Source organism: Ursus maritimus, unplaced genomic scaffold, assembly GCF_017311325.1.
Source record: "Ursus maritimus isolate PB19 unplaced genomic scaffold, ASM1731132v1 scaffold_17, whole genome shotgun sequence".
Taxonomy (NCBI): domain Eukaryota; kingdom Metazoa; phylum Chordata; class Mammalia; order Carnivora; family Ursidae; genus Ursus; species Ursus maritimus.
This window is the reverse complement of record NW_024424119.1, coordinates 50,125,626-50,135,105: the sequence shown is the minus strand read 5'-3', so window position 1 is coordinate 50,135,105 and position 9,480 is coordinate 50,125,626. Positions and strand designations below refer to the sequence as shown.

The 9,480-nt window shown below is 47.9% G+C and overlaps 1 non-coding gene across 1 annotated transcript; it reads left to right on the top strand.

Moving 5' to 3' along the window:
• The first annotated feature begins 1,723 nt into the window (after positions 1–1,723).
• On the top strand, positions 1,724–1,830 carry LOC121103174. Its single transcript, XR_005835332.1, has one exon. It is a non-coding gene; the product is annotated as a U6 spliceosomal RNA (small nuclear RNA).
• Positions 1,831–9,480: the final 7,650 nt, after the last annotated feature.

The window sequence follows — 9,480 nt, the reverse complement described above, 5'->3', positions numbered from 1 at the left end:
CAGATCAGAAAGGCTGTCTGCTACAGTGAAGCATTGTGGCTTCTGGACTCCAGTGCCTGGGTTTTAATCCATTTTCTACTTCTCCTTAAAGGTAAGACCTTAGCCTATCTGTGCCTCAGCTTCCTTATTTACAGAATGGGGATAATGAATGTACCAATTTCACAGGATTGTTGTGAGAATTACATTAGTGTGATACATGTAAGCGGCAGTTCTCGACTGGGGGTGACTTTACCCCTCAGCGGACATTCAGCAGTGTCTGGAGACATTTTTGGTTGTCACAACTAGGGTGAGGTAGCACTAACATCTGAGGGGAGAGGCCAGAGGGAGGGCTAAACATCCTGCAATGCACCAGACAGCACCCCTCCACCAACAAAGAATGACCCAGTCCCAGTGTCAATAGCGCTGAGGTTGAGAAACCCTGGTGTAAAGGGCCTGGCCCGGAATAAGCTCTTATCAGTGTTGCCTGTCATTATTTACACTCCTGCCAGCAGGACAGAAGAATGTTTGTTTTGTCATACTTTGGCCAAACCTTACAAATTCGACTTAACTTTGATGGGGAGGACATTGTATGGTGGTACATTTCTAAGCCACCAAAGGAGCATTTCCTTATCCCTTCATGGGCCTGACCATGTGGGAATAGCATCCATCCTGCGGTGGGTTTCTGGGGAACTGGCTGGCAGTTGGATCCAACTAAGGAAACTTTGACCCTGTAAGCAACAGCTTCAGCATTCCCGGGATTACCTGTCTAAAGTGTTTGTCTCTGAATATGTAGATGCAGGAACATGCGGTGGGTAAAAGGTAGATTTTGACGTCAGGTCTGGATTCAGATCCCAATTCTACTGCTTCCTCGTTGTGAAGACAAATTACTTCTCTAAACCCTGTTTCCTCATCTGTAAAATAGGATTATTGTGAGGATCAAATAAGATAATAGAGCTCCAGGCCTGGTTCTTAGTCAGTGTTCAAAAATCACAAGGATAGTTTATTCAGTGGTTACAACATTCGGGCCCTCAGCTAAGACTTTCCACGTTGTTATTCAGCTTCAGGGCAACTACCGTGATAGTCATCGCTATCATCACAAGGTCAAAGCCTCCGCGTCTATCTATCCAGGTACAAGGGAAAGCTTCTTGTTGTGCTTTTAGTCAACATTCCACAAACGTTTGCTGACCCTTACTACGTTCCCGACCAGAGGCTGGCACTGGCAGATGAAAGGGGCTGCTAATTCTCTCCCACTCATATTAAAGAGGTGTTGGGGGTGGGGGGGCTGCCTGGTCCAGTCAGTAGAGCTTCTGACTCTTGATTTCAGAGTCCTGAGTTTGAGCCTCACGTTGGGCGTGGAGCCTACTTTAAAAAGAAGAAAAAAAAAAAGACATATTAAAGAGGTAAACAAATAAAAACCACAAACAAAATGTCAGGAAAAAGACCAGATATATTAGCTTTCACTATATATGTAAATGGGTTAATTTCCTTTATTAAAACAGAAAACAGCAAGAAGATAAGTGAAAAAGCAGAAAAAGAAAGTTTAGTTATGTGTTACTGATAAGGGAACTAAAACAAGCCTTGGAAAGAAGTAATCTCCAGTGAAATGGCTCTGTATTTATAAATCATTGAATTATATTTCAAACGAATAACAAACCACACTGAAGGGAAGAAAAGAACCAATCTGGGTAACTTTTGAATACAGAACTTTGATATATACTCTCAGTCTGAAGATAAAGAGAATTATGTCCTCACTTTCATAGCACATATACTAAAATTGGAACAATACAGAGAAGACGAGCATGGCCTCTGAGCAAGGATGACATGCAAATTTATGAAGTAAAAAACAAAAAGATTAAAGGGGCACCTGGCTAGCTCAGTTGGTAGAGCAGGCAACTCCTGATCTCGAGTCATGAGTTCAAGCCCCACATTGGGTGTAGAGCTTACTCAAAAAAAAAAAAAAAAAAAAAAAGATTAAAAAATTGCAAACAAATACTGAAAACTCTACCTAATAGGTTTGTTTTTCATAGTGGCATGGATTAGCAATTCTAAAACTATTCTCTGTGTACTGGAGGATTGCGTAAAAGGTGAAATACATTGAGGATATTGAGAGCCAGGCTTCTCACTGACATAGAAGCCATGGAGAAGGCCAGGAAGAATGTTGTGGTACCGGCCTGGGCTAGGAGGTAGCAAGATGAACTCCTGGACTTATATTTAGGTATGCCTGTATTTACTGAGAGAACCTAGAAACAATAAGCCCACCCAGGGCCTAGCTCCTAGCTGCTTCTGCTTTTTTTTTTTTTTTAAGATTTTTTTTTCTTTTTAAATTTGAAAGAGAGAGAATAAGAGAGAGAGAGAAGCAGAGGGAGGAGGGTCAGAGGGAGAAGCAGACTCCCTGCTGAGCAGGAAGCCCAATGCGGGACTTGATCCCAAGTCCCAGGACTCCAGGATCCTGACCTGAGCCAAAGGCAGCTGCTTAACCAGCTGAGCCACCCAGGCTCCCTAGCCCCTGGCTCTTAAATACTATCCTCTACCAAAGGAACTAGACCTCTGTGGAGAAAGGGCTGATTTCTGAGCCAGATCAGAGAGAGTACAAGATGTGCCTGGAGCATCTTTTTGCACTTGAAAGTAAGCAAGCACTCAATGAAGAAGAGAGTTCCAGCGAAACGCCATAGCGGCTAGCTAGAATGACGAATCTGGAACAGTTTGGTTATCCAGGAAATAACAGTAATAATGAATTACAACTCACTGAACAAGATAAGAATTGGTGGCCCATGGTCCTTGCAAGCATACATGTACATCTACTGGAAGCTCTTATTTACAGTAGAATGCTAATAACAACAGAAATTCTAAGTCACAATTTTATAATCATCAGAGTAATAATTAATATAGATAAGAATTGTCAAGATCTAAACATAGAGGCTAAAGTTTGGTGGGAAATTAAATATCCGGGACGCCTGGGTGGCTCAGTCGGTTAAGCATCTGCCTTTGGCTCAGGTCATGATTCCAGGGTCCTGAGATCGAGCCCCACATCGGGCTCTCTGCTCAGCAGGGGAGTCTGCTTCCCCCTCTCCCTCTGCCCCTGCTCATGTGCTCTCTCTCTCTTGCTCACTCTCTCTCAAAATAAATAAATAAAATCTTAAAAAAAAATAATAAAATATCTGTATAGTCTCATAGTACTCCCCTAGAAATTACTTGTGAATTATAGAGAGAAAATAGTAATTGTACAGTAGATAAAATGGTAGACACACCTTAACCAAGTGACCAAAATAATCATCACCAGTAATAGGACAACTTGACATCAAGTGCTCCTTTTTTTTTTAAAGATTTAATTTTTTAAAGTAATCTCTACACCCAATATGGGGCTCAAATTCACAACCCCAAGATCAAGAGTTGCGTGCTCCACCAACTGAGCCAGCCAGGCGCCCCAACAAGTGCTGCTTCTGCTGCTGCTTCTTCTTCTTCTTCTTCTTCTTCTTCTTCTTCTTCTTCTTTTTCTTCTTCCTTTTATCTTTCCAACAAGTGTTTCTTAATAGGATGCACTGAGAAGGACGATAATCGTTTCTGCCCTGCCCAAAATGCACAGCCTGATCTAATCACGAAGAAATAGCCAACAAATGAAAATTGAGGAATATCCCACAAAATAAATGACCTGTACTCCTCAAAAATGGCAACTTCATGAAAGACAGAAAGGATGAGGAACTTTGGCAAGTTGGGGGAGACTACGGAGACATGGCAATTAGAGGTGACATATAATTCCAGATTGGATTCTGAACCAGGAGAAAAATTGCTCTGAAGGGCATCATTGGGAAGATTAGCCAAATTTGCGTAAGACCTGTAGATTAGATAGAATGGTAGGTCAGTGCTAAATCTCCCGATTTTGCTAATTGTCCTATGGTTATATGCGTATCTATGGTCTCAGGAAATATACACTGAAGTATTTAGGGCGAAAGGGGCATCATATCTGCAACTTACCCTCATACAGTTCAGAGAAAAGATATACCTAGAGAGGGAGAACAATGAAGCAAATGTCGCAAATGTGAATAATCAGCCAGTCTGGAGGAAGAGTATATGGGAATCCTTTGTGCTACTCTTGTAACTTAGAATCTCGACATTATTTCAAAGTAAAAAGTTAAATAGAAAAAGAAAGAAAGAAAAAAGCCCGTTTGGATTCTTCTCGTTTAAAGAAGGTATTTTCCTTCAAGACACTCATTTATGCCTCTTCTGCAAGACTCAAACTCTCGCTTAATGATTTCAGTAAACATCCCACTCTCGGAAGCACGCCGAGATTTGTTTATGAGGTCCTCACTCCCCAGCCATGCAGTGCAGTCGTGTTTCTGGAGAGGTGGACAGTATCCACTGAATGATTGCGTATCCTCTGAATCCCCAGTGCTCATCCCTGAGCCTGTCCAGAGCAGGAGCTCAGGGTAAAGTTTGTGAAATTGAAAGGTTGAATTCTCCGATTGCCTTCAGGGGATGAGCGTTAAGACTGAGGGAGTATGGAGCGGAACACCACTGGCCTCTGGTGGGGCAGGAGCCTTTGTGCATGTCTGGACCCGGGGCAAGCAAGCTTTGGACACAGCAGCGCCTGAAAGCCTCCATCCTGCGTCTTGCTGATGAGGGAGTTGTCTTGGAATGGGCAATCAGGAGAGAGAGCGGGGTGCATTCCCCTCTGCAGGGGCGACTCAGGACTAATCCCATCAGTGTGGCTCGGGGGTGAGCAGGATGACAGCCTCCTGCAAACTACACCGCGGGGGTCCTTGGAAGTTTACCAGCCCCCTCTGGTTTGTTAAACTCCCTGGTGGCAAATGCCCAAGGAGTCTTGGGCTGCCCCTCTGATCTTGATTGAATCTTGCAAGTCTGGATACAGGGTTTTCAGCCTGACTTTCCAGGCTGCCTTGAATCCTCACAATTCCACTCTTGAAGATGCTCAGATTGATGGGGCTCTAGGTGGGGTATTTGGAAGTGACTGGCCATGGGTGAGACTGGGAAGGCCAGGGGGCGCCTGGAACGTCAACCCTGGAGTGTGGTTTGATCCTCAGAGCAGGGGGAGGAGCCACAGGACAGTGACAGGTCATGGAATGAAATGACCAATTTTCATTTTAGAAAATTCCCTCTAGCAGCTGAAGTTGAGGATCGAGGGTGGGAAGAGACAAGAAGCAGTAAGTTCAGTGTGGAGGCTGCCACACACTCCTAGACAAAACTAGAGCAAGAAGTATTTTTAGACCCTGCTCTAGAATAGGAATGGTAAAATGTAGCATATATAACACCACCCTCTTTCTAGTCTCATGGCAGACATTATCAATCTCTCAGTGTTCTCCCTTACACTGGGCCCGGGGTGGGCTGCTCCCATAGACAGTACCAATCAATCCGAGTGGGCACACTGGATGAGAGAAGTTTGCCCTCTGGGCTCTGTTATATAAGGCAAGGAAAAGTCGTCAGTTTTGAGAATATGCGTACATTTGCTGACAATGGTAACTTCAGGTCTGCCCCAACCTGAGGTTCTGAGAGTAGGACCAAGATGATGCCCTGAGTCAGTCTTTGAAGTCCCTGACCAAAATTGTGCCTTGCCCTGCTCTGTGCCCTCTGTGTTCCCACTTAGAGCTTTTTCACATCCACTATCTCATTTCAACCTCCTTGACCTTCCTGGAAGGGCAAAGTCATCATCCCCATTTTACAGATGAGGAAACTGAGGTAAGAAACTTACAGTAGAGCCCTCAAGTTCCACAGGTGGTAGATGGCAGAGCCGGGATTCACACCGAGGGCTGTCTGGCTCCAAAAGCCCTGGCTTCTTCCACAATAAGCTTATCCCGGCCGCAGCAGCTGTTTGCATCTGTCAGGGCCCCATGCCGAAAAGCCAGAACAGGCTGGGGCAACAATGACTTTGGCATCTTGGCAACATCTTGGCAGCAACAACTTTGCTTGTCAGTAAAATCCTTGGCTTAAAAAGACCTGGGAAACTTGACTTTCGAATCACCCTTATGTAATCCGCTCTGCACTGAGCCTTGGAGAAGGAAATCTCTGGCCCCTGGGTGGGGGTGGGGGGATCACTGAGGGGGGGGGGCTGCACAGATGGTAAGGGGCGGAGGCCTCTGGCTGTGGAAGAGAATAAAGTTTCTGTCCTCGCACAGTTGGAATGAGGGCCCCGGAGCCAAGCAGCCAGGGCCAGGGCGGGGCCAGCCAACCTTTGGCACGTGAAATGCCACCCTGTGCTCATGGCAGATAATTCTAGTTAATAATTCATCCCCCCTGGCAGGCACGCATCCTGAAAGCCCTGTCTGTTCCTGCCTCATGGGGTCCCTGCTGGAATGTGGGGGGTCGAGGGGCAGGCCCCAGACGTGGGCAGAGTTCAGACCAGGCTGGGTAGGCGGGGCAGCGTCTGGGCACTGCCTGGGGCAGAGGGAGCCTTTGTGCTCTGTGCCCTAGGAGCCCCACCCCCAGCGGCAGCCACCCCATCGGGGAGAAATGGCTAAGGCCTGCTCTCTCTGTTACCTCTCGCGCGGCAGCCAGGGCAGAGGATGCTAATCTGGGTACAACCTGGCAGCTGACAGATCCACCCCGGTGTGCTCAGGGTGCTCTTTCTGAGCGTCAGGAGAGGGACGGGTAGGGGGCCTCAACCCTGAACGCACAGCACAATCTTCTGGGGAGCTGTAAAAACACTACATCTCGGTCCTCCACCAGAGGCTAAGGTATATCCGCCCGTGGGGGTACCTGGGCATCGGCGCCCTTTAAAATTCCCCAGTGGCTTTGGAACGAGCTGAGGTTGGTGTGCATTTTGGGATCGTGACTCTGCGAGCTCAGCCACCACCAGCTGTGTGACCTTGAACGCAGGAGGTAGCGGTGGGCGGCTCAGTTTCCTCATTTGTGAAACGTGGACAGTGATAGTACTTATGGTGTGGGGTAACCGGAAAGATCCAAGGACATGCTGGAAGGACGGAGCACAGCCCCCAGCACAGAGCACACACTCAGATGTTTAGTGCCTATGGATAGTTAGTTATTTTTATTTCTTCCTTTCCATGCCAGCCAAGGGGAGATTTGGGGGCTTGAAACCAGGGAAGAAAGTCAAAAGGGCAGAGAGAGGTCCCCTTTGAGGATGACATCATTAGGGTGACAAGGGGATGCTCTGCTTCAATGTGGAGGCAGGTTGGGAGGTTTTGGTCCCTCCGTAGCTCTGGGAGAAGCCCACGCTCTTTAGCAAGGCACGTGGAGTGCCTCTGGGATCTCTGCTGTTGGAGCACAAAGTGGGTGTTGTTGCTTTTGGCACCTTGCCTCCCAGCAAGCTCTCAAGGGCAGGGATGAGACTTGCACACAGGTGTCAGTCATGGTGGACAGCCCACAGTGCAGGACACGGAGAGCTGGCAGTCCCTCGGAGCAGGGCATTAATGGTCACAAGGGCAATAGTAGCTACCACTTGCTGAATGCCCACGTGTGCTGGGCATCACGCTTAGGGCTTACAGAATCGCACTAGCCTTACTGCTGCTCTGGCAGAGGCTGCTGTCAACCACACTGGTAAGGGTCAGAGATCAGTCAGTCCAGCGCCCCCCGCAGCCCACTGTACTCTACAGCCTCTGGCCTCTGTTGGCCACTGAGCTGCCTTGAACACTGAATCGGGACCCAGAGCCAAGTGCCTGTCGCATCCGGCACTGTGATGCTACAGCTTTCTTTGCTAAGTGCCCAGCTGCAGAGCAGAGCAGTGTTTAGGCTGGTATTTTCCCCTGAAGATGGGTTTCTCCCTCTCTCTCTCTCTCTCTCTTTCTCTTTTTTTAGAGATTTTATTTATTTATTTGTCAGAGAGAGAGAGAGCACGAACACAAGCAGGGGGAGCATCAGGCAGAAGGAGAAGCAGGCTCCCTGCTGAGCAAGGAGCCTGACGCAGGACTCAATCCCAGGACCCTGGGATCATGACCTGAGCTGAAGGCAGACCCTTAACCCACTGAGCTACCCAGGCATCCCGGGTTTCCTCGTTTTTCATCCAACTGCAGGATGGAGGGAGTCACTGCGAATATCCCGTCTGCTTTCCAGCCTTACTGATCCGAAACTGCATTCCAGAGATTTCTTTGTGGAACCTGACTTATGCTGCACAAATTAATGAAAGAAGTGTGGCCCATCCAGTGGTCACATATTTGGAGCCAAGGGCGGCTTGCTCAGCAGACCCTGTATGAACTTGCCCGACGTTCGGACATGGATTGCTGGGTCATTTGCAGCCATTTGGTGGGGGTCTCCTGGGTGCTGGTGACATGGTGAGGAACAGCTCTGCTCTCATGGAGCTCTGACCCCAGTGAGGGGAGACAGAACCCAAGCAAGTACACGAATGTAAGTGGCCACCAATGAACAGACAAAAGAGCATGTTGTTGTAGGTTCTTATCTCACAGAGTCCAAGAATGAATCTCGTGGACAAAAGGGTAAAGTTAAGTGAAAGTTTATTAAGGGAAGGTGAGAACAGAAAGGAAAGAAAAGGAACTCTCTATAGTGAGAAGGGTCCTGAATGGGTTGCCACTGAAGGCTTTTGTGGTCGGTTTTTTATAGAAAACTGACCAGGGACCTTGGTAAACATCTTGCCTATAACATTTAAGACAAACATTAAGTGGATTTGTAAATATTATGAATATATCTCCTCTACATTTAGAACAAACAAAGCAGATTTGTTATGTTCCCTTCTCTCTGGTTAATATCTTGTCTGTATCATTTCTCCACACCTGGGATTTCTGTGACCCTAGTCAGGTTGCCCTCTACCTGTCTCTCCCTATCTAGCCTTGGCTGTCCCTTACTCAATGTGGCTGGGGCCAACCTCAGACCCAGCCTTGAGGGATCGCTTTCCTGGGCAGGTGACATTTCAGCTGAGACGTGAGTGGCCAGAGGGAGGCAGCCATGCACAGGTACAAGCTACCAGTGTAGCCAGGGGAGGGAACAGCTGATGCAAAGGCTGGAGAAGATGAGGCAGTGGGGAACAGGCAGGGCTAAGGCTGGCCAAAGGCCTGAGCGGAGAGGCTACGATGCAGATTACCCAAAGCCCAGCCATGTTTGGGCTGCTTACGTCAGCCCCAGCAGGGTCTGCACGGTGAGAGGGACAGGGCCCATCAGCCCTGGTTAGCACTGTTCTTCTGGCTGTCTGTCCTGGGTGAAGCAGGACTCTTGTTCTCACCAGGGGCCACAGGGACAGGGCCCAGCTCTGCCAAGGCTAGGGAGGGAAGGCCTAGCTGAATGTGTGTGTGTTTGTGTTTGGGGAAGTTGGTCTAAACCTGTGTCACCGTCAGTGGTTTGAGAGCTCCTCAGAGGGACCTAAGCCGCCAGGTGAAAGGCCCTTGAATCACGTGGAGAAGCTATTTCCTCCAGCCCCATCCCTCTGATTACATCAAGGTCAATGTCCGCTTGCTGTTGGTTTGTCCTTTATACCCCCTGACATTTGCTAATCTTGCTTTTTACACAAAGAAAACATGGGCCAGGGACCACAGGCTCAGTAAGCACCAGAAGGCAATAGCGCTGCTTGTTTTCAGCGTCCCGTTC